Source organism: Chenopodium quinoa, unplaced genomic scaffold (assembly GCF_001683475.1).
Source record: "Chenopodium quinoa cultivar QQ74 unplaced genomic scaffold, ASM168347v1, whole genome shotgun sequence".
NCBI classification, from domain to species: Eukaryota; Viridiplantae; Streptophyta; class Magnoliopsida; order Caryophyllales; family Amaranthaceae; genus Chenopodium; species Chenopodium quinoa.
Window position 1 is genome coordinate 4,964,087 of NW_018743197.1, and position 23,173 is coordinate 4,987,259.

Below are 23,173 nucleotides of genomic sequence, written 5' to 3' on the forward strand. Positions count from 1 at the left end.
GAATGTCCCCCTACAAAAATAGGGAAGATGTCTTTGTTGTATACAAGGCCTCTCGTAGAGCGAGACTATGGAAATGCATGGCCGTGCTCGGATGGATTTTAGAAATCATCTGTTTATTGATAGTTGAACTCGGAATCGAGAAACACTTCTGGACGTAATAAGGATGAAAAAATAATCTTACCTTATAGTTCATGAAGAGACATTGAGCGACATAGGAAAAAGGTTGTACACTAAATGCGCACTTGTCCGGAAGGACAAGTGGGAGATTGAAAGGAATGTTGTCCTTCGAACAAGTGTACTATTCCGTTAGTGGGTTCAGAATGATTAGAAATCTAATACATTCAGTAAGGTCAAGTGATCGGAATGCCTGGGTGGAGGCCGCTTTCGATCATTAATATTAATGCATAATTAATATTACAGCTTAATCTTGACTAAACCCTTCGGGTCACACCCAAGCAACTAACGAACCGAAGCGACGGATTAATTATGAATTAATTAATAAGTCAACCGAGTAATTAATATTTAGACGTCGGGAATTCAAGCTTAGAGCGTCAAAACCGAAAGTCGGAAGTCCAATCGAAAAATGGTAAAAGACGAGACATGAAAATAAAAATAAATCAACAAAGACCAAAATACCCCTAGCATCGGAACACCGAGTGCCAAGGGGTATAGCCAAGCTAGCAACCCGCACCTAGTGTGTGGCGTGCAAGCATGCTGCAGCTAGCAGCCCGCACTAGGTGCGCGGCATGCTAGCAGCAGTTCTCGGCAGTTGCAGCCCGCACGCAAGGGCATGGGTGCTGGCCGAGAGAATTCGAGCAGCAGCCCGCATTTGTGTTGCGGGGATGGCTGGCCCGAGAGAAGGGCAGCAGCAAAATTAGAAGCCCACTTGGGTGTCTTGGTGCCCAAGTGGGAGTTGCCAAGTGGCACAAGGTGAGGGAGAGAGTAGGGAGCAAGTTTGCCCCCCCCCCAAATTGTCCTCACCAAACCTCTCACATGAGCTTGCCACTTGTTGATTTATTATTAGTTTGATAATTTATTTTATTATAGCTTTAAAATAAAATGGAAAAATCTAATTCTCCCACATTGATGGGAGAGATTTTCACTCTCTTATTTTTCCTATAAATACCCAAGTTGGGGTATTAGGAAAATTGCTTGAGTGAGAGTTGAAAAAGGCAACACCATTGAGAAAACCTTTTAACTCACTAATAACTCGGGTTTTGGTCGGGCCTTGATAACTCCAAGGCATTGGACCATTTTTGGTGTTCGAGTTGTGGGTGGACTATCGTTGGAGGTCGTCGTATTTTCGAGGCCAGCTTTCGAAGTAACAACCCCTTCCGTTTGGGCGAAGCACGCTCCAAAGGTAATTATGTTGTCTTAATCTTGCGATTTATTTATTTATGTTTATGGTTTATTTATTGCGAGTGCGTTCTTGGTTTTGGGTTTGTTTCCGCGGTGAGTCGGACTCACCAAACCCCAACAGAGTTTTACCAACTTCACTCGTGAATGGTGTCGGACTTTAACTGCTAAAGAGAGAAAAAAAACTTGACTTTTTTCACATGGGAGGTATCTGTGGTGTTAAGGGGGTAGATCTTGATATAGATTTTATTCATACCGCCTTAGAATATTGGGACACAGATACTCATTGTGGTAGACTAGGGTGTAATGAAATTAGCCCTTTACCGGAAGAATTTGGTGCCATCTTAGGCTTCCCTTTGACCCGAAGACGAGACTAGGTCGTTAAAAACTAATCTACCCTTGGTCAAAACAAAATTTATAATCTCTCAACACACCCCTACACAAAGCATTGAGTAAGTCGAGGGTTGAACCACTAGGAATGGGAAATGAATGCTAAAGTCAAGGCTAAGCTATTTCGAAGCAATAAAGTGAGGTGTGTCTATTCAAAACAATCAAACAATCAAATGAAATCAAATTTAATAAGCACTAGGGTTAGGATCGGCATGTACTCGGAATGAACATAGCTAATTGAGATTGGAGATGACTAAGTCAAGTGTTGCGAGGGAAAATCAACTAAGCAATCAAGAGAGTAAGGTAGGCTAATCTCCTAGAGGTCAAGCTAGCGCCAACTACAAGAGACTCTAACTAGGAACCTTGCAAACCTACTCAATCAACAAAAGCAAGACACATATCAATTTTCCGTATCAATGCAAGCTGACAAGGCATTCTAGTGTAACAAATCAAAGTTAGCTACTCTTCAGTTAATCCTACACATGCACTTAATCAATCAACCAATGTAATCACAACATCAACTCCATCTATTTCCCCCGGTTAGCATCAATCCATCACTCATACATGCTTCACCATTCCCCTAGCAAGAGGTCTACTCACAATCCAATGAAAATAAGATCAAAACTAAGCTAATCAACAATTTCATCATCATCATATCAATATAACTAATTCAATCACAAATTCAATTCAAACTTGAACAATAAACAAAACAATTGAAATGATAAGCTAAAATTTGCATTAAAGTAAAAGAAATCCTTACAAACTTGCTTCAATTCATTGGAGGAAATGCTAGAATTAACAATCTTTAATCATCAATCAACAATCAAGAACTTCTCTCTCTACAATCTAGAGTTTCTCTCTCTAGAATTCTAAGCCTAATTTCTATTCTATTTTCTGAAAAATTCATCTATCTAAACATAGAAAGAAAATCTATATATAGTAAAACTAACTAAGACAAGTTAGTTAGATCATCCCCAAATAAACCCATACAGGCGCGACCAACCATATGGGGGAGCGCGGCTGCGCATAACTGGGTATGGAACAGGGACCCAAACAGGCGTGCCCGCGCCACCAGGCCGCGCGCCCGCCCCATGGTCGCGCGCGCCCGCGCCCAGGAGCAGGGGAGCCCTCTTCTCTATTATTCCAATGCACCTCGTGCATTCCACTTTATGCTCTTGATAAACACGGAACCTTGCAGTTTCTAAACTCCATGTTTACGGGTTCAAGACTAGAAATTATTCCCCCACGGCTTGAATGCACAGCTCAAGGACCTTAGGAACTTGCACTTCTCCATGATTGAGCTTCAAATGGAGACCACTAGGCATCCTAATCAATGTCAAACTTGGGAAGAGGCCTCAGGAAACTTGGAAAACGACCTTAACCTGGAAAATAAAGGAAAACAAGCAAATAAAAGAGAAAATAACAAAATAAACCAAGAAATGCATAAATAAAGAAATCAAACTAAGAAGATGCAAACTACAAGAAATAAAGAGTAAAATCAAGGAAAAGCTAAGTAAAAGAGCTAAAGAATAGCATGAAATTCATCCTTAAAAGAACCAAATGAGTGCCATAAATGACACTCATTAAGTTCCCCCAAGCTAAACTTTTGCTCGTCCTCGAGCAAAACAAAGCAAGAAAGAATAAGGAAGAAAAACATATTCAAAAAGAAAAAGAAAGACATAATACGGGAATATACACTAAGACTCACTTTCGTAGGAATCATGGTTGTTTTTAGCTACAACAAACCCTTTAAACCCCAAAGTCGCCTATGAGGACGAGTGAGGTCTCGTAAAGGTTTCCTAAGAGCTTAACCCATAACTCTCCACAAACATACATGAGGAAAACCACAAAAAAGAAAGTAAAAGAAAGAAAAACAAAATTGAAACCTTTACGTATTGGACTTTATAAAACGATCACATTTCAAATGAATAAACATCTTTCTTAAGAAATAGAGGTATGCACGTTTCAAGATATCTGAGGTTGATTGAAACATAGTGTATGCTAAGCATAGAGAACTAGTTATAACAATTCACCTTCATCCCGTTCAATCTTACCGTGTTCTCCCTATAGTCTCAAATCTCCCTTTAATGAGCATCTCAATAGCTCCTCGAAGGAGCCGGAAAAGAAACACTTTTAGGCTACACGACGTCTTAACTATGCATTCCCTTTCTTTAGGCTTTAACTCATAATGCCCTCCCTCGAAATTTGACTCAACCTCTAGGTCGAAAGGTCTTTCTCATGGTTGTAATTTAAGGGCAAAAAGGGTTAGGGGTAGGCTAAAATTTAAAAATTTGGTGGTATCCCAATAGTGAAGCAAAGAACGGGCCCTTTCTTGGAATCACAATCAAGTAGTCACCAAACAAAAACAAACAAACTCCCTTAAGCTTATTCAAAAGCCATAATCACAATCATATTTACAAAAAGCGTAAATGCTTCTCCCCCAAGCTTAAAGGAAGCATTATCCTCAATTCTTGAAAAGAGAAAAGAATCACATTAAAATATTTTTTATTTTTCTCATTTTCATTTCTTTTTTCTTTTTTTTATGCATAAATTCAAAGCAATTGTCCTCGCCTCTTTTAACTTTGGACGACTTTTACAATTGTGCATTTATTATGTCCTTGCCTTTTTAACTTTGGACGGCTTTTTCTATCATACATTTGCCATTATTCACAAAATATACACAAATCACAAGCTTGCTTACAAAAAGAACCAATGTCCATACTTATAAACCACAAACTCCACAAACATGACCATTTGCTTCACAAAAACCAAAAATGGACCAAAAAGAAACAAAAGGCTCAAAATTCTAAAGATGTGGCTTGAAAAAAAGGGAAAAGGCTCAAATGGTTAGCAAGAGGGCAAATGTAAACCCAAAGAACTAAAATAAAGAAGATTAAACCTAGAAAAAGAAAAATTACCACCCCGAAAAGATGTCTTTGTCCTCCCTAGATGGTTCGGTCTCGTATTTGAGAATTATGAGTCAAGATTCAAGATTATGTCCTCAATAGTCAAGGATCCATGCCACTCATGCAAGTTAAGTAGAAGGCTTAAAAAATGAAGAACCACACATGGATGTAGCAAAAACTCATTATAGGTTTCAAATCGACCATAGGAAGCAACTACCAACATGCCACAAACAAGTAGAATCAGGTTTCATGATCCTCCTAGTTCTAGGACATGCTACCTTAGCATACACCTATCCTAGAGTTAACCAAGCATATTCTCAAACCGTGCATACCCATACCATTTCGGAAGATATTCATTCAAAAGAAAAAATCGATTGTTTATAGTCCAATTCAAAAAGAAAAACAAAAAGGTGACAAATAAAGCCTCAAAAACATACCAAAATAAAAAACAAAAAGAAAGAAAAATATAAGAAAAGAAAAGAGAAAAGAAAAACATATATAAAGGAAAGAAGGGAAATGAAGAATGGAATGAATATGCAAGTTGAACATGTAATTCCCAATCGAAAAACAAGTGATCAAATGACAACATCGTCAATGATCCAAACACTCTAGGTGTTAAAAGTATCCATCCTCGAACCATTCAACTCTTCCTAAAATTAACCATAAACCATGCATCCAAGAAAATAAAAGAGAATAAAGAGAAATAAGAAAGATCTCACCGGCTTCCAAGCAATGCTCAAAACGGTAAGGTGAAGAATCAACCACCTCATGAATCTCCAACAATCAAAGCTTCATCACTAAATCCATGTGAGAAGAAAAATGGAAAAGAAAACTATGGACAAATAAAACGGTTAGTAACTTCAAAACAAAAGAAAAGAAAAGGAAACGAAAAGGAAAGAAAATAAAAGGCAAAAATAAGCAAAACTAAACTACCAAGAAAACGAAAATAAGAAAATAAGAACTAAAGAACTAACTAAACAACAAAATACTAAACTACAAAATTTGGATTCAAAGGGGTTTGGATTCATGGGATTTAGATTCAAGGGAGCAAACACACATCATCATCACAACAACAACAAGATCAAAAATGAGCAAACATCATCAAAGTAAGATCAAGAATGAGATCATCATGCAAAGAATCAAGAGAAGCAAGGTTAGTTTCAACAACAAATTGGCCACTGAGACAAAACCCCTAAGAAAAGGAAAAGTTCCCCCAAGCTAAATTAAGATACATCTCAACATCCCGACAATACAAAGCAAGCACACATAAGACAAGGGATGGAGGAACATAGCACAAAAATGAGAGAACTAGCAACCACTACCAATCAGCTCGGTGCCATCATTTTTATCCCCATTATAGGAAAACCCGGATGGGGGACCATGAGGAACTCATCCCTCGGTGTAACCGGGTGGCTAACTATAATGCCCCCTAAAGTTATCTAGTTGCCAAGGGGCAAGGGTAGTGAATTGCTCGGGCAAACCGAGCGGTAGTGGATAATCGAGGTGTACATAGGGGTATTTAGGATCACCCCTATAATCGCTCCCACCAGGATCATGGTAATCGTAGTTACCGTGCTCATCGGGGAATGAGCGAGTCTCGGTGTTGGACCCCGGGGGTCCTTGCCAATATTGGTACGTAGGTACCCCATCACCCTCAAAAGATGGTAGAGGACCATATTGGGGTGGAAAGTAAGGGTAGTTAACCGGGGGAGTGATTTCTCCCCGGTTAATACCCGCATCATATAAGTGTTGCTGTTGGAGAAACATACCTTGTTGCATCTCCAAAATCCCTCTCATATGGGTATAAAGGGCCTCAAAATCTTGATCGTACATGCCCTCCAACCGGATTTTCATGCCCTTCATTTGAGCACTAAGGGCATCCAAGTCGAAGCTAGCATATTGATGATGTTACTCTTGATGATGATGATGTTGTTTTTGTTGTTGTTTTTGTTGTTGTTGTTGTTGTGGCGGCTCTTCTTCTTCTTCTTCTTCTTCTTCTTCTTCTTCACCCATTTCTTCATCGTCGTCATTGTAGGACATGCCAAATGTTTGCAACATTCTCTCTGTGGAGAGAAGTCAAGGAAGGGTTAAGGAGATAGCACCAATGCTCATTGTCCCTTAGCCACTCAAATACCTCGTCATCATCATTCTTCGCCAAGAAATGGATTTTCTTTAATTTCTTGACGTCGAGGTAAAGAGAATTAACATCCCCCACCGGAGTGCAAGATGACAAATAATGCCATAGCTCAAGGTTGGTCACGAGCCTAGTGACCATGCTCCCACAAGGGATCTCGTCGGATTCCCTATCTTGCAACCCTTGGCAATAGCTAGCAAAAGTGCATCCCAAGTTTAGGCGACCCCGGTACTCCGCACGAGTAGCCACCCATAAAATTCGAAGTTCCAATTGGCTCATCTTTCCTAATTCTTGCTTCAGGAACACCAAATATCCCAATAGCCTATGGAGAACCCGGAAACATGGTTGGTATACCCTACTAATCTTGGCATATCGGGTCACAAAGTCACCGCAACCAGAAATATCATCCCACCACGAGTTCTGATCATACTCATTGTTGAAGAAGAACTCGGGATCCAATATCAGAATTTGGATCAAAATCAAGAGCCGCATTAAACTCTTCCAAAGATTGATCAAATTGAATGTTGAAGAGTTGAAATCGAACACATTAGATACCACCTTCAATAATCGCAAGATCAAACGTGGCCAAGAACTCCAAAGTTGGTTGAACATATGTACAGAAGCTCCGGCTCACAAAAGACCCCATGCGAAGGTTGTTGAGCAACTCCCTCAAGTCCTTATCAATCCCCAATTTAATCATATCCGGTTGAAATTAGTGACGGGAAGGCTTGAGGGAACGGTTTGCTTTGAGCTTGGAGTATCTAGCTTTTTGGATTGGGTCGGTAATTCTAAGTTTGGGTATAGGGCTAGGTTGTTGTTGTGAGGTAGATGGAGAAGGAGCGGGTTCTTCATTGGTTTTACGTTACCTTGAAAAGGCTTTTGATGTGTTTAGAAATGATAAATTTTCAAATGTAGCAACTCAAAACACCACAATCACCCCAAAGAAACTCCAACCAACAATCTAGAATGCTTCAATCGAACTCCTTAACCAAAACCGACAAGCAACAATTCACTACCAAAGTTGAGCAATTCCAAATACACACAATTACCACCAATTCAAGCCACCAAATGCTTTCAAATCATATACCAAGCACAAAGAAATAAAAAACCAAGGCTCAACATTATCAACAAAACACCACTACCAAAAATTCGATCACAACAATTCTCAACAATAACGATCAATTTTGCTACACAAACAACAAACAACACAATGTAAGCAATAAACAATCATTATACAACACAAATAACCAACCAAAATCCAATTGCAAACATCAAAACCATCAAAATACATACTTCTACTATTCATGCCCATGAATTAACTAAAACATGCAATTATATGGTATAATAAAGCAATTAAGAGTAAGAGTAGATGATTATACCATACAAGAAGCAAATTAGAGCAATCCTTAGCCACCAATTTCCACCCACACGAAAAACCCCAATTAAGCTTCAACAATGGAGGAGAAAGAATGGTGATTGTTATGGGTGAAATGTAGTATGAATTTGTTAAAATTGGAAGAATTACAAAAGGATTTGATGAATTGTGATGGAAATTTTGTTGAATTTGAGTGAAAATTTGATGAATGACTGTAGGGATATGGTGCGGTTTTGATGAGGGTGAAGGGGTTTGTGTGCGTGAGAAAATGAGGGTGAAGGGGAAATGAGGGAAATGAATGAAGAAAGAAGAAAAGAAAGGCACGGTTGGGGGTGCGCGGGCGCGCTGTGCACCCGCGCCACCTGCTGTTCTTCTTGCCTTTCTCCTTGGTACGTTCATGCGTGGGTACATCATTAACTATCATTTCGGGATTTTTGACCCCGGCATAACGATCAGTTTCTAAATGTGGAAAATGTGGGTTCAACACCCCAAATTATGGTAGCACCACGATGAACTCACCAAGTTCCAATTTCTTCAAACTTAAGCACAAATTTCCTAACTTACCTTCTTAACAATTCTTACCCCTTTTACCTCAAAATTTCAATAAAATTGAACATAAAACACATCAAAAACCGTGAAACACCATTCAATTGCTCATTCCACTTGATGTAATCCATCTCCAACCCTCCTTCAACATTTCAAGAAATCTCCCAAATTGTTCATCTAGTTTGTTCCTCATAAACTTTTTTGGGGATATGGAAGGTTGGGTTTTCTCACTTCCTCATGCTTTCTCTCATCACTCTTCTTTTTCTCATGGCTCTCTTATTTGCTCAAATCTCTTGACACATCTTCCTCTTTTTACTCACTTGAAACACTCTTCTTCTTGTCCTCCTCACAATCCCTAGATACTCTCTCTTCAAGAACTCTTCCACTTCTTGTGGTGATGGAATAAACGGGTTTCTTGGGATCAACTCCTTAAAAAGGAAATGAAGAAGGACTAACACAATCTTTCAAAGTGTTTGCTAGTTGGGTAATTTGTGTCTCAAGCATTTTGTTATGTGTCATGATCTCATTGAATTTCTTATCGCTCACCGCCATATAGGTGTTCAAGATTTTTGTTTGATTTTCAATTATCTCCTCCAAATTGGACTTGACGATTGAGAATAGGAATTTTTACCAACACCTTGAGACTTTGGACCAAATCCCGGTGGGGGTCCCCTTTGATTGTTTTGAAAATTTCCCCTATTTTAATTGTTCTAATTGCCTCGATTTTGATTGTTTCCAAAATTTTGGTTTTGGCCACCAAAGCCTTGATATTGGATTTGATTTCCATACCCTTGAACTTGGTTTTGATTCCCATAACCTTGGTTATTATAGTTACCTCGGAAATTTTGGTTTCCTTGGTTCCTATAATTGCCATTGTTATAGTTATCAAATCTATCTTGTTGGTTAGAATTTCTATTTCCAAAGTTTCTTGGTCCATCAAACCTTTGACCATTGTTAGTGTTTGAGACAAAATTCACATGTTCACATTCACTATTCTCACCATCATCAAGATTTTCAAACCCATTTGAATAAGTAGAAGCATCATGGTCATAAGACCCACAATTATCACAAAACAAACATCCATTGGGCATATTTTTAGAAGTAGAAAGAGGAGTAGAGTTAGAATATATACCTCTCCCTTTAATGTGGGAGGGATGACCTTATGCATTGGAAGTTGCACTCTCAAGATTGGCCTTGATTGTTGTCATCGACTTCCCCAAACTTGCAATTTGAGAGGATAGATTGTTGATGGCATTAAGGTGATCAACCGAGTAAACCGTTGATCCATTATTGCTTGAAGACTCTCTTTCTCCTTCTTGCCAATCTATGTAATGGCACACCACATCTTCTATAATGTCCATAACCTCTTCTTTGGTTTTCTTCATGATTGGGCCTCCGGCTCCTGCATCTAAATACGATTTGCCTTGAGGACTCAACCCTCCATAGAAAATTTGAATGATTTGATATGTTGGGATGCCATGATGGGGACATTCTCTTTGATACTCCTTTTACCTTTCCCAAGATTCATACAAGCTCTCACTAAGATTTTTCTTGAAACTTTGGATCAAAACTCTTGCCTCCGTCGTTTCCTTTTGGGGGTAGAACTTAGACAAGAATTCCTTGGTAACTTCATCCCATGTTCTAAGAGAATTTGGCTTGACCTCCTTGTCTAACCATTCCAAAGCTCGACCTATAAGAGAGAAGGGGAACAACTTGAGCCAAATAAAATATTGAGAAACACCATTCACCTTGATAGTGTTATAATACTTCTCAAACTCTTTGAGATGATTTAGCGGACTCTCAATCTTAGCCCCACTAAATTTTCTCCTTTCAATCAAAGTGATCATGGCCAGTCTTATTTCAAAATCATTTGCCGGTGTTGTTGGTAATGCAATCCTACTTTCATTCCTATATGCACCGAGAGTTCCCAACTCCTTCAAAGCAACTCTTGGATTATCTCCCATGCTTACTTGATCCTCTTCTTCTCTTTCATGGTGAATTTATTCTCTTGGAAAGCTTGGACTCAAAGAACGATTAGTAACTCTTATCCTTGTTATTGTCCTCTCGATTTCCGGATCAAATGGCACTAAAGTCCTTCCCTCTTATCCTAAGCATACAAAAACTCAAAGCAAATATCAATAGCACGGCTACAAATGTAGCCTAAACAGAAAAATATTTTTGTATTTTTGAGATTAAGTTGAAATAGACTCAACAACAATAGCAATCATCTACGCCATTCCCCAACAACGGCGCCATTTTTTACCCAAAGGCGAGACTAGGTTGTTGAAAACTAATATACCCTTGGTCAAAACAAAATTTATAATCTCTCAATACACCACTACACAAAGCATAGAGTAAGTCAAGGGTCAAACCACTAGGAATGGAAAATGAATGCTAAAGTAAAGGCTAAGCTATTTCGAAGCAATAAAGTGAGGTGTGTGCATTCAAAACAATCAAATGAAATCAAATTTAACAAGCACTAAGGTTAGGATCCGCATGTACTCGAAATGAACATAGCTAATTGGGATTGGATATGACTAAGTCAAGTGTTGCGAGGGAAAATCAACTAAGCAATCAAGAGAGTAAGGTAGACTAATATCCTAGAGGTCAAGCTAGCGCCAACTACGAGAGACTCTAACTAGGAACCTTGCAAACCTACTCAACAGACAAAAGCAAGAAACATATCAATTTTTCGTATCAATGCAAGCTTACAATGCACTCTAGTGTAACAAATCAAAGTTAGCTACTCTTCAATTAATCACACACATGCACTTAATCAATCAACCAATTTAATCACAACATCAACTCTATCAATTTCTCCCAATTAGCATCAATCCATCACTCATACATGCTTCACCATTCCCCTAGCAAGAGAACTACTCACAATACATTGGAAATAAGATCAAAACTAAGCTAATCACAATTTCATCATCATCATATCAATAGAACTAATTCAATTCAAACTTGAACAATCAACAAAACAATTGAAATGATAAGCTAAAATTTGCATTAAAGTAAAAGAAATCCGTACAAACTTGCTTCAATTAAATGGAGGAAAAGCTAGAATTAACAATCTTCAATCATTAATCAACAATTAAGAACTTCTCTCTCTACAATCTAGAGTTTCTCTCTCTAAAATTCTAAGCCTAATTTCTATTCTATTTTCTGAAAAATTCCTCTCTCAAAAAATAGAAAGAAAATGTATATATAGTAAAACAAACTAAGAGAAGTTAGTTAGATCGTCCCCAAATAAACCCATACAGGCGCAGCCAACCATAAGGGGGAGCACGGTCGCGCAAAACTGGGTACGGAACAGGGACACAGACAGGCACGCCCGCGCAAGAGGGAGGCGTGCCCACGCCACCAGGCCGCGCAGCCATGCCATGGTCGCGCGTGCCCACGCCTAGGACCAGGGGATCCCTCTTCCCTATCATTCCAATGCTCCTCGTGCGTTCCACTTAATTCTCTTGATAAACACGAAACCTTGCAGTTTCTAAACTCCATGTTTGTGGGTTCAAGACTAGAAATCATGCCCCCACAGCTTGAATGCACATCTCAAGGACCTTAGGAACTTGCACTTCTCCATTCTTGAGCTTCAAATGGAGACCACTAGGCATCCTAATCAATGCCAAACTTGGGAAGAGGCCTCGGGAAACTTGGAAAACGACCTTAACCAGAAAAATAAAGGAAAGCAAGCAAATAAAAGAGAAAATAACAAAATAAACCAAGAAATGCATAAAGAAAGAAATCAAAATTAGAAAATGTAAACTAAAAGAAATAAAGAGTAAAATCAAGGAAAAGCTAAATAAAAGAGCTAAAGAATAGCATGAAATTCATCCTAAAAAGAACCAAATGAGTGCCATAAATTACACTCATCACCCTTCATTAGATCTTGCGGTAATCCCTGGAATAAATGAATATTATTATAAAGATTTTGAGCGCTTATTTAATCTAAGAGACAAAGATCTAACAAATATTGTAGATGGTAGTGTAGTTAATTTGAAAGAATTTGCACGCCATTACTTTGATAGACCTTGTTCAGAATCTTTTCATGTTTATAGAAGAATGGCTTTTCTCTTTTGTACGCTTAAATAATATCTTCTCACTAGTGGTAGAGCTAATGAGGGTCAAGAAATTATATTAACTATTTTGGAGCAAATCGAATATGGGAGAAATCCAATGCCATTTATTGTTGGAGATACTATGCTTAGTCTTGATGAATTGAAGAGAAATCCAAAAGCACCTTTTCGGGGCTCTCCAATTTTATTATAGGTAGAAAAATAATATTTTTAATCACAAAAATCAAAAACATATATTTGTATAGTAATATTAATTTATTTGCATTGAATTTTTGCAGATATGGCTAATGGAGATACTAGAATTAATTAGTCCTCCTGACAATGTTGAAAAATATACAAATTTCTTTGTGAGGCGAAAGAAACGCTTCTCTAAGATGGGGCGCCATGAGTGAAAAAAAATTATTTGCCTCTTGCAACTTTGCTATCAAGTGGGTCATCCCTTGGTGGAAAATAGAGAAGATGGTTGGTGTCAACAAGCAACCTTTCTGTCGTCTTCCAAGCTTAACCAAGATGACTTTTTATTATCCTTGCAGGGTAAAAAGACAGTACGACCTACTTCAAACAATTCCTTCTGGGGATCTTCGTCGTCCCTATGAATTCCCTATTTCACAAGAAGTAGAAAAAATTGATGCATATTGGAGCGCTGGACCTTTATGGGAAGTGACCCAAAAGGTTCCTCCTTCCTTTCCCAATGATGTAAAGAGGTGGCTTCTCAAGAAACCTTCAAAGGACATGAAGAAAAATCAGAGTAAAACCGATGTGAAGAATCGTCTAGGTGACAAAGTGATTCCTGTTAAGGAACATTTGGGTGAAAAGATCAAATTCAAAACACCTATGATGCCTAAAAAGAAAGACTCTACAAAGGACAAATGGAAAAGAAAAGCTGATACTTTAGAGAAGAAGGTTTGGGTAGAGAAGAAACATGGAGTCCTAGCTAAGGGAGAAACCATTTACTCTAAAATTGAATGTAGGTCCTCTAAAGGATGTCTACTAGCTAAAGTCATTGACGATAAAGAGGATGTAGATAAAAATTATAAAAGAGCAAAGAAAGAGAAGAAAGATTGAAGTATTGCTTAACTTCCAATTTATTAGACTTAGTTTTAAATTTAAAGTTAATTTTTTTATTAAGCTTTTATTTAAATTCCATCAATAATGTAATTTTTATTTTATTTTATTAAAGAAATTTTAGCCTTTTAAATTAAATCAACTTCTTTAAATTTAATTTATTAAAGCAATGAAAACAGAAAATTTTATTTTCTAGAAAGTTTTTTCGAGTATGGAAGTCGAAAATTTTCCGAAAGGCACCGAAATTTGTCTAGGTACTCCCAGAAGAGTAGCGCCGCTACTTTATGGCTGTCGCCAGCTGCTCCCATCTGTCGTCCGGCGACAGGCGCTGTCGCCTGGCAGTGGAGTCAGTCGGCCGGCGATAGGCTTTTTTCTGCGACGCTACTGTTTCGTCGAATTTCTATCGAATTTCTTTTTATTTCTAGGATGCGAGGTTTGCGAAAATTAAGGTGGCTGCACCCGAAAAGGGTTGCCTACGTATCCTTTCCTAAGGAATCAGGCCAAACGTAGCTCTCTTGAGTATTCTTCTCAAGCAATTATGAGTAGTATTTTTTAAGTTGGTCAAGATTTATCATGTTCGAGAACCCATTGCCATCCATATCAGTTAACTTTGCTGCGCCTCCTGATAGGATTGTTTTGACAATATAAGGTCCGGATCAATTAGGCCTAAATTTACCTCTTGGATCCAAAACATTTTTCCTTAATGCTCATAACACCAAGTCTCCTACTTTGATGTTTCTTGTCTTGACCTTCTTGTTAAAATGTTTATCCATACAAGTTTGATAGCATTGGGTATGATGTAGAGCTTCTAGCCGCTTTTCATCAAGTAGAATTAGCTCTTCATACCTTGCTCTAGTCCATTCGACTTCATCGAGTTTACTTCCTAATGTAATGCGTAGAGATGGTATCTCTAGCTCTACAGGTTGTACGACATCTATTCCATAAACTAAGGAGAATGGCGTATTTCTTGTTGATGTGCGAATTGACGTGCGATAACTCCAAAGTGCGAAATGGAGTTTGTCAGGCTAATCTTTGTAATTTTCAGTCATTTTCTCGATGATAATCTTTAGATTCTTATTAGCTGCTTCAACTGCTCCATTTGCTTGAGGTCTATAGGGGGAAGAGTGATGGTGTTGAATGCCATATTTTTGTAACAATTCTTCACACTCAGCTTGAAAGTGAGTTCCGTTGTTACTAATAATCTCATGTGTGACTCCGTATCGACAAATGATATTTCTTTCGATAAATAGTGCTACTTGTTTTGCGGTGAGTTTAGCATATGATTGTGCTTCAACCCACTTTGTGAAGTAATCAATTGCTACTAGGATGTATTCGCCACCTCCTGTTCTTGGAGGGGTAATTTTACCAATAATATCAATCCCCATGTAGAGAATGGCCATGGTGAAGTGTAGGTGTAAAGTAGAGATGGAGGAACATGTTGTAGATTAGCATAGATTTGGCATTTAGGGCATCTTTTTACATATTGATGACAATCCCTATTCATGGTAGTCCAATAGTATCCTTCTCGCATTATCTTTTGGACTAGCATTTTATCATTAACATGGGTTCCACAAATGCCTTCGTCGACTATCCTCATAGCTCTTTGGGCATCCTTTTTCCCTACACATAAGAGAGCTCGACCCTTAGGTACCCTTTTATGTAACTCGTTGTCTATGAGTACGTATTGGGAAGCCAAGAGTCTTAATGCTCATTTTGCTCTTTTGTCAGCATGAGGAGGGTATTCCCCTTTTGTGACATAGTTAAGTATATTTGGTACCACGCTTCTTCTTCATCTTCTTCTTCATCTTGGATCACTTCATCATATTCTATGGCTTGAATATAAGCCGGTTTATGCCTTTCTGTATAATTAGAGGCATTTACTCGATTTCCGTAGGAATCCCAACCATTAAGGCGAGTCTTGCCAAAGCATCACCAAATTGGTTTTCCTCTCTAGGTAGATATGTGTATTCTACCTTTTCTAATTGATTGGTGAGAGTTTCCAGATAAGTTTGTTAAGGGGCTAGACTTTCACTCCTTACTTTCCATCTTTTAGAAATCTAATTGATCATCAATGAAGAGTCCCCGAATATTCGTAATTTCTTCACTCCTAATGCCAAAGCTATTTCAAGGCATACCACGCATGCTTCGTATTCAGCAGCGTTGTTGGTAACGTTGAAATCTAGCTTTATGGAGATTGGGACGTGCTCTTCTTTAGGTGATACTAATAAAACTCCAACGCCACATCCCTTTTGGTTTGAGGATCCATCGAAGTATAAAGTCCAAGTATCGTCTTATGTGACCATCAAGTCTTCGTCTGGAAATTCATTGTCATGTATCGGCTTTAAGTCCTCTATTGGAAAATTCGCCAAGAAATCCGAGACCATAGATCCTTTGATAATCTTTTGAGGCATGAATCTCACATCGAACTGGGCTTAATTAACTATCCATCTTGATATGCACCCATTGAGTGTAGACTTCTCGAATAGATGCTTAAGTGGGTCCATTTGGGAAACTACAAAGACTATATGCACGAGCATGTAATGTCTTAGTTTGGTTGTGGCCCACACCAATACGAGGCACAATTTTTCAAGCAATGTATAGCGTACTTCATACTCGAGAATCTTTTTGCTTAGATAGTAGATTGCATTTTCTTTACCTTCTACTTCTTTTGTAAGCATGGCTCCCATTGTCACTTTGGTGACTGTTAAGTACAACCTAAGAGGTATTCCTGGGAGTGCTGGTGCTAATACGGGAGGATTTAAAAGATAGTCTTTGACCTTTTTAAAGGCTTTTTTACACTCATCATCCCATATTACTGGTACATTCTTTTTAAGCTTCTTGAATATTGGTTCGCATATCGTTGTTAATTTTGATATGAACCTACTTATATATTGCAACCGGCCAATAAATCCTCAAATTTGTTTCTCGGTTTTGGGCGGTGGCATTGACATGATTGCCTTAATCTTGGTTGGGTCTATCTCTATGCCTCTAGAGCTTATGACATATCCTAAAAGCTTGCCTGAGGTGACTGTTGTATTTTCTTAGCCTTTCGAAGAATTTTCTCAAGACTAATTGATGTCTTGGGCAATCTTTTGATTTCACGATCATGTCGTCCACATATACTTCAACTTCTTTGTGCATCATGTCATGGAGTAAGGCAGTCGCTGCTTGTTGGTAAGTATCACCCGCGTTTTTCAACCCGAATGGCATTACCGTATAACAGTAAGTATCTCATGGTGTTATGAATGTTGGTTTCTCCATGTCTTCTTCTGCCATGAGAATTTGATTGTACCCTGCATATCCATCCATAAACGAGAGAAGTGCGTGATTTTCTGTATTATCTACTAAAATATCGATGTGCGGTAAAGGGAAGTCGTCCTTTGGACTTGCCTTATTTAAGTCCTGATAGTCGACACACATTCTTACCCTTCCATCCTTCTTTGGAACTGGGACGACGTTGGATACCCATTCGGGATATTTGGATACCCTGATAAAACCTGCAGTTTTTTTTTTTGAACTTCTTCTTTTATTTTAAGAGCTACGTTGGGTTTCATTCGACGCAACTTTTTTTTTACAGGTTTTATTCCTAGAATTAGTGGTATAGTGTGTTCAGCTATTTCTCTATTAATACCTGGCATATCTTCATATGACCAAGCAAATACATTGATAAATTCTTTAAGTAGATTAATTAAATCGGTTATTTCTTGTTTATTAAGTGTTAATCCAATTTTAACTTCTCTTTTAATGGTTGAATCATTTGAGATATCAACCGTCTCAGTTTCCTCAATTATTGGTGTTTTCTTTTCAAGTGTTTCCATTGCTTTAATAATTTATTTCTTTGTCATTTTCATTGTTAGTTATGTAATGCTGGTCATCTTGGGTTAAAGAAAAACACAAGGAGTAAGCAGAAGAAGACATATTATTGAATTCAAAAATTATTACATCAAAAAGGGAAATGTCCTCAGGGACTTGATTACTAACTATCCTAGAAGTAGAAATAGAAGAAGGAGGGGGTCCTATAACTAAAGATTTGGATGACTCTACAGGGACTTGATTACTAACTATCCTAGAAGTAGAAACGACTCTTCAAACATCGGTCCTTGCCCCGTTGTTATAGAGATTTTTCTTCCGCTTGGAGTAGTCACCTTGACCGTCTTGCGCCACCCTTGTACTAATCTTTCTGCTGGAGTGATGAGCTTTAAAGGGTCAAAGTTCTCGCTTTGTAGGACCGTTTGGATGAGCAAGGAGTTATCCTCTATGTATCTCGGCTCATCTTTTTCTAGCCCAAATAGTAATCCCATGACATTAAAGTCAAAGCATGGGGGTGCTTTCTCCTTGTGAATAGGAGTTGGGATTTCATCTAGAAAGTAGCAATCTAAGAAGATTTCAAATCCCAGTTGCCTTATGCCATTTACAAAAAAAGGTTCGAGAAATTCATAGCATGGATAGTCCTCTCCTTCTCTTATGAACTGTCCATTGAGAGTAAAAGGATATTGATCCATTGGGATTGCTTTCTTTTGGATGCGGGCGTTCCTACGCGCCTGAGACCTTTCCTGGGCTCACTTAAGATCTTCCTGAGTCGGTTCGAATCCAAGTCCGAAAGTATCTAACTTAGGGAGGCTAGGTAATTTCAGTTGTTTTTTTATTCCCTTCTTCTTTCCTAGAGTCATTCCAGGAAAGTGTCCTTGTCTCTTGAGAATAGCATTTACTGTCATATTGGAGTGGGGGTCATGACAGATAGGGGTCCTTTAATCCACCTCAATTAAGGAGACCTCTTCATTAAAGCCCCACAAATCTTCATCGTTTTCATCATGCTCCACATTAATGATCAGATTTTCCACAGCTTTAATCCTCATAGGCAAAGCATCGATTGTGATAGAGATTCCTCCAACTATGGCCTTTACCTGTTCGTGAAGAGATGAAGGGACGACCTTGAGGTCATGAAGCCAAGGGAGTCCCAACAATAAGTTGAATGAAGCTTTAATATCTACCACTTGGAAGGTAGTAGCATGTTCTATTGCTCCCGCCATTACATTCATAGTAATCTTACTAAGAGCTTGGCGACGAGTATTGTCATAAGCTCTTATTCCTTGTGTTGACGGGGTTAATTATTCATCCCTTCTGCCTAACATCCTCGCAGTTCTAAGGGAACAGACATTAATTGTCGATCCATTGTCTACAAGAGTCATTGGGACGTTCATTCTTTTGCAGACTATTGTGAGGTTTAGTGCCTTATAATGCTTGCCACCTTCTGGAGGTAAATCTTTGTCAGAAAAGGTGATCAAGTTGATAGGACTAGGGAGATCACTCGTAAGGAAGTTAGCCAACCCCCCAGAAATGGTGTTGGAATCTATCCCTATCTTATCCAAGGCATTCATTATTTCCAACCTATGTTCTCGAGACGTAGCTAGAAGTTTCCGTACATTCATCTCGACCTTGGTCTTTTTAAATTGTTTGACAATGTCATTGTCTTCTATGATAGGTATGGGAACTTGCTGCACGGTTGGTATAGGTTGTGTAGAGACAGGAGGTTACATTCTCCCAAACCTTGTGAGGACGTCTATGGGTGAATACTCTTCATCCCAAAAATCACCTACTAAATATGACACTGAAGTGGAGGTTTTTCCATGTCTTTTAGGTAGACGCCTTCTTCATCGTTGTCCCAAACTCCATTGATGCTTATGTCTTCTTCTTGTGGGATTTGAACTAGCTTCTTATCATCAATCATCTTCTGAATTAAATTTTTAAATTTAAAACAGTTTTCAATAGTGTGTCCCCTGATTGATGGTATTGACAGTAGAACTTGTCTGCCCTCTTTAAAGATTCTAATGGTCTCGGTTCGAGAGGTTTGATCTTACCATTATTGGAGAGCATTTGGAACATTTTAGAATAAGTAGTCCTAATTGGGGTATAGAGTTTATTACTCTTCTTGGGTCTGTCAATTACTTGTAGGGGGAATGTTTTCTTCTTTGTGGGTGAAATTTTACTATACTTTTTCTGAAGCTCATCCGCTTGTTTCTTTGCAAATTCAAGAGCTTCACGTAGTAAGTCTGTTCCCTCCCACATGGACCATATAAGCATTCGCACATCTTCCTTGCTTGCTGGTTCTAGAAAGTCATCCATGTCATCGAAAAAGATCTCCTCCTCTTCTTCGATAGCATAAATTTCTTTAATAAGTTTGATGAGAGATGAGGGATCAACCTCGTTTTCCTCATCGGAGATGGCCAAGGAATGAGCGAGAGGTGTGTTGTCGATGCTTGGCTTCTTACTAGCAGGGGGCAATGGTAGTTTATTGTTATCAATTAAACCTTAGATAGCTTCCTTAAGCTTCCAACAATTTTCAGTGAGATGGCCCCTACCTTAGTGATATTTGCAGTGTGCATTGGGGTTCCAATTAGTTGTCCTCTTTTCAACTGGTGGGTCCCCAAATGGTCCAATAGGATTTATAAGACCTTTTGCATTTAGTCGGTCAAATGCGGTGTCATAACTCATACCAATAGGAGTAAAGTTCCTCTGAAATGGTTTCTTTTTTCCTTGGTTGTTCATGGTAAGGACTTCACTCAAATTAAAGGTGCTAACATTGTTTGGGTGGGTAGTTTTAGAAGAAAAAGGATTGTCGTTCTTCTTGCCTTTCCCGCCACTGTTGGAGTTATTATTAGCATCTTTTAGCTTAGCAAGGTCGTCTTCAATGTTAATTCCAATGTCATAGACGGCCTTGAAGGTGTGTATATTGTTGAAGGTTCTTGATGAACAACCTCACAGATTCTTTCTTGCTTGGTACTTCAATCATCCTAGCAGAGGTTTCTCTCCATTTATTGAAGAAAGAAGTGAAACCTTCATTCTCTTTCTGCTTAAGTATTTCAAGTTCCCTATAATCAGTTTCAACTTGAATATTGCACTTGTACCTATTAATGAAAGTGTTTACTATTGATTCCCAAGTAGAGGTTTTCTCTTTGTCAAGGGAAAAGAACCATTGTTGGCATACGATTTCAAGAGATAAGGAAAATAAAGAAGGAAATACTTTTTTATCAATACCCTTAATACTCATTATTGTTTCAAAAGCTCTTAGATGAAAATAAGGGTTGTCAATTGCCTTGAATTTTGGGATGTCGTTGGCGTTGAACTTCTGCGGAAGAAGCTCCTTGTCCACCGAGACCCCTTGTGAACTAATACCCTAAAACTTGTAGTCACTAGATAGCTCGCTCAAGCTTTCTTACATAAGATCCATTTGTTGTTGCTTCACATGGTCATTAATTTGAAGGGTTAAAGCCTTCAACACTTCAGTTATGTCAGTCAATTGATTCCTAACTTCGTTGACTTCTTCCTGAGTTGCCATTATCTTCTTAGCTTTCCTTTTTCGAGCGATTGGTTTCTCAAAAAGTTGTACTTGAATGAAAAAGTTGTCTTTGATCAAACGCCCTTCCTTTCTTGACCACGCGCTGTAAATTAAACAATTTATTTTAATGACTTGACTCAAATTGACTTTGACTTTACGGGTTTATAAAGAAAAAGAAAAAATCAAAAATAGGGTGTATATGTTTGGGATCAAGTATATGATTCAAGCTAGTGGTTTCATTGGAGGATTAATATCCGACTTACCCCCCTAAAAAAATGACGGGAAACACCGCACATACAAGACTCTCTTAACATGGTCAAAGTGTACATATATATTAGTGTGTGCTTCATATTGTGAGTGCAAGTGACATACTTTGACTCTTGTGTAATACCATGGGACTTAGTGTCTAGTCTCAATTAATAACTTAACAAAGGTATTGTTATTAACAAAATAATCTAATTGATTAGCAAACTGTTTAATTAGACTCATAGTGATGACTCGAGCAAAATACCGAACTATCGCCAAAGCAACAGGACTGTCGCCACACTTTGTAGTGCAGCGCTAGACGAAAGAGCCGTCGCCAGGCGTTGCACAACACAGTGAGGCGCCGCAGTCCAAATCGTTGCCCCATTGCTGGAACGTTGATCTGGGACTGCTTTCGGTATTATTACTCTATGGGATATGCCTAAAGTCGTACTAAGTCAATTCCGATTAAATTATTAGACTTTAATTACTAGAATTAATAAATTAATTAATTAGGCAATGTCCTTTTATTCATTATTCAATTTATTTTTGTCTTAAACACAAGTTAAACAAACGGTTAGGAAAAACACATAGAGTATGCACAACAAATAATGCACAATTATTCAAGTAGGCACAATATGATGCAATGAGTTCGCAACCTAACCATGGCTCTAGTTCTCTAAAGTTAGGGATATGGTGTCAGGTTTGGTGAGTCCAGCTCATCGCGAAAACAAACCCAAAACCAAGACCGCACTCGCAATAAATAAAACCATAAACATAAATAAATTAATCACAAGATTAAGACAAGATAATTACTTTTGGAGCGTGCTTCGTCGAAACGGAAGGGGCTCTTACTTCGACAGCTAGCCTCGAAAATACGACGGCCTCCAACGATAGTCCACCCACAACTCGACTACCGAAAACGGTCCAATGCCTTGGAGTTAGCAAGGCCCGACCAAAACCCGAGTGATTAGTGAGTTAAAAGGTTTTCACAATGGTGATGTCTTTTCCAACTCTCACTCAAGTGATTTTCCCAATACCCCAACTTGGGTATTTATAGGAAATATAAGAGAGTGAAAAGCTCTCCCATCAATGTGGGAGAATTTGATTTTTCCATTTTATTTTAAAGTTAAAATTAAACTAATAATTAAACTAATAATTAATCAACAAGTGCAAGCTCATGTGAGAGGTTAGGTGAGGACCATTTAGAGAAAGGGGGGGACCAAACATGCTCCCCACTCTCTCCCTCACCTTGCACCACTTGGCAACTCCCACTTGGGCACCAAGAGACCCAAGTGGGCTTCCAATTTTGTTATTTCCCTTCTCTCGGCCCAGCCATCCCCGCAAAATAAATGTGGGCTGCAGCTCGTATTCTCTCGGCCAGCACCCATGCACTTGCGTGCGGGCTGCTGATGCCGAGAGCTGCTGCTAGCATGCCGCGCACCTAGTGCGGGCTGCTAGCTGCAGCATGCTAGCACGCCACGCACTAGGTGCGGGCTGCTAGCTAGGCTATACCCCTAGAACTCGGTGTTCCAATGCTATGGGTATTTTGGTCTTTGTTGATTTATTATTATTTCATGTCTCGTCTTTTACCATTTTTCGACTCAACTTCCGACGTTCGGTTTCAACGCTCTAAGCTCGAATTACCGACGTCTAAATATTAATTACTCGGTTGACTTATTAATTAATTCATAATTAATTCGTCGCTTCGGTTTCGTTAGTTGCTTGGGTGTGACCCGAAGG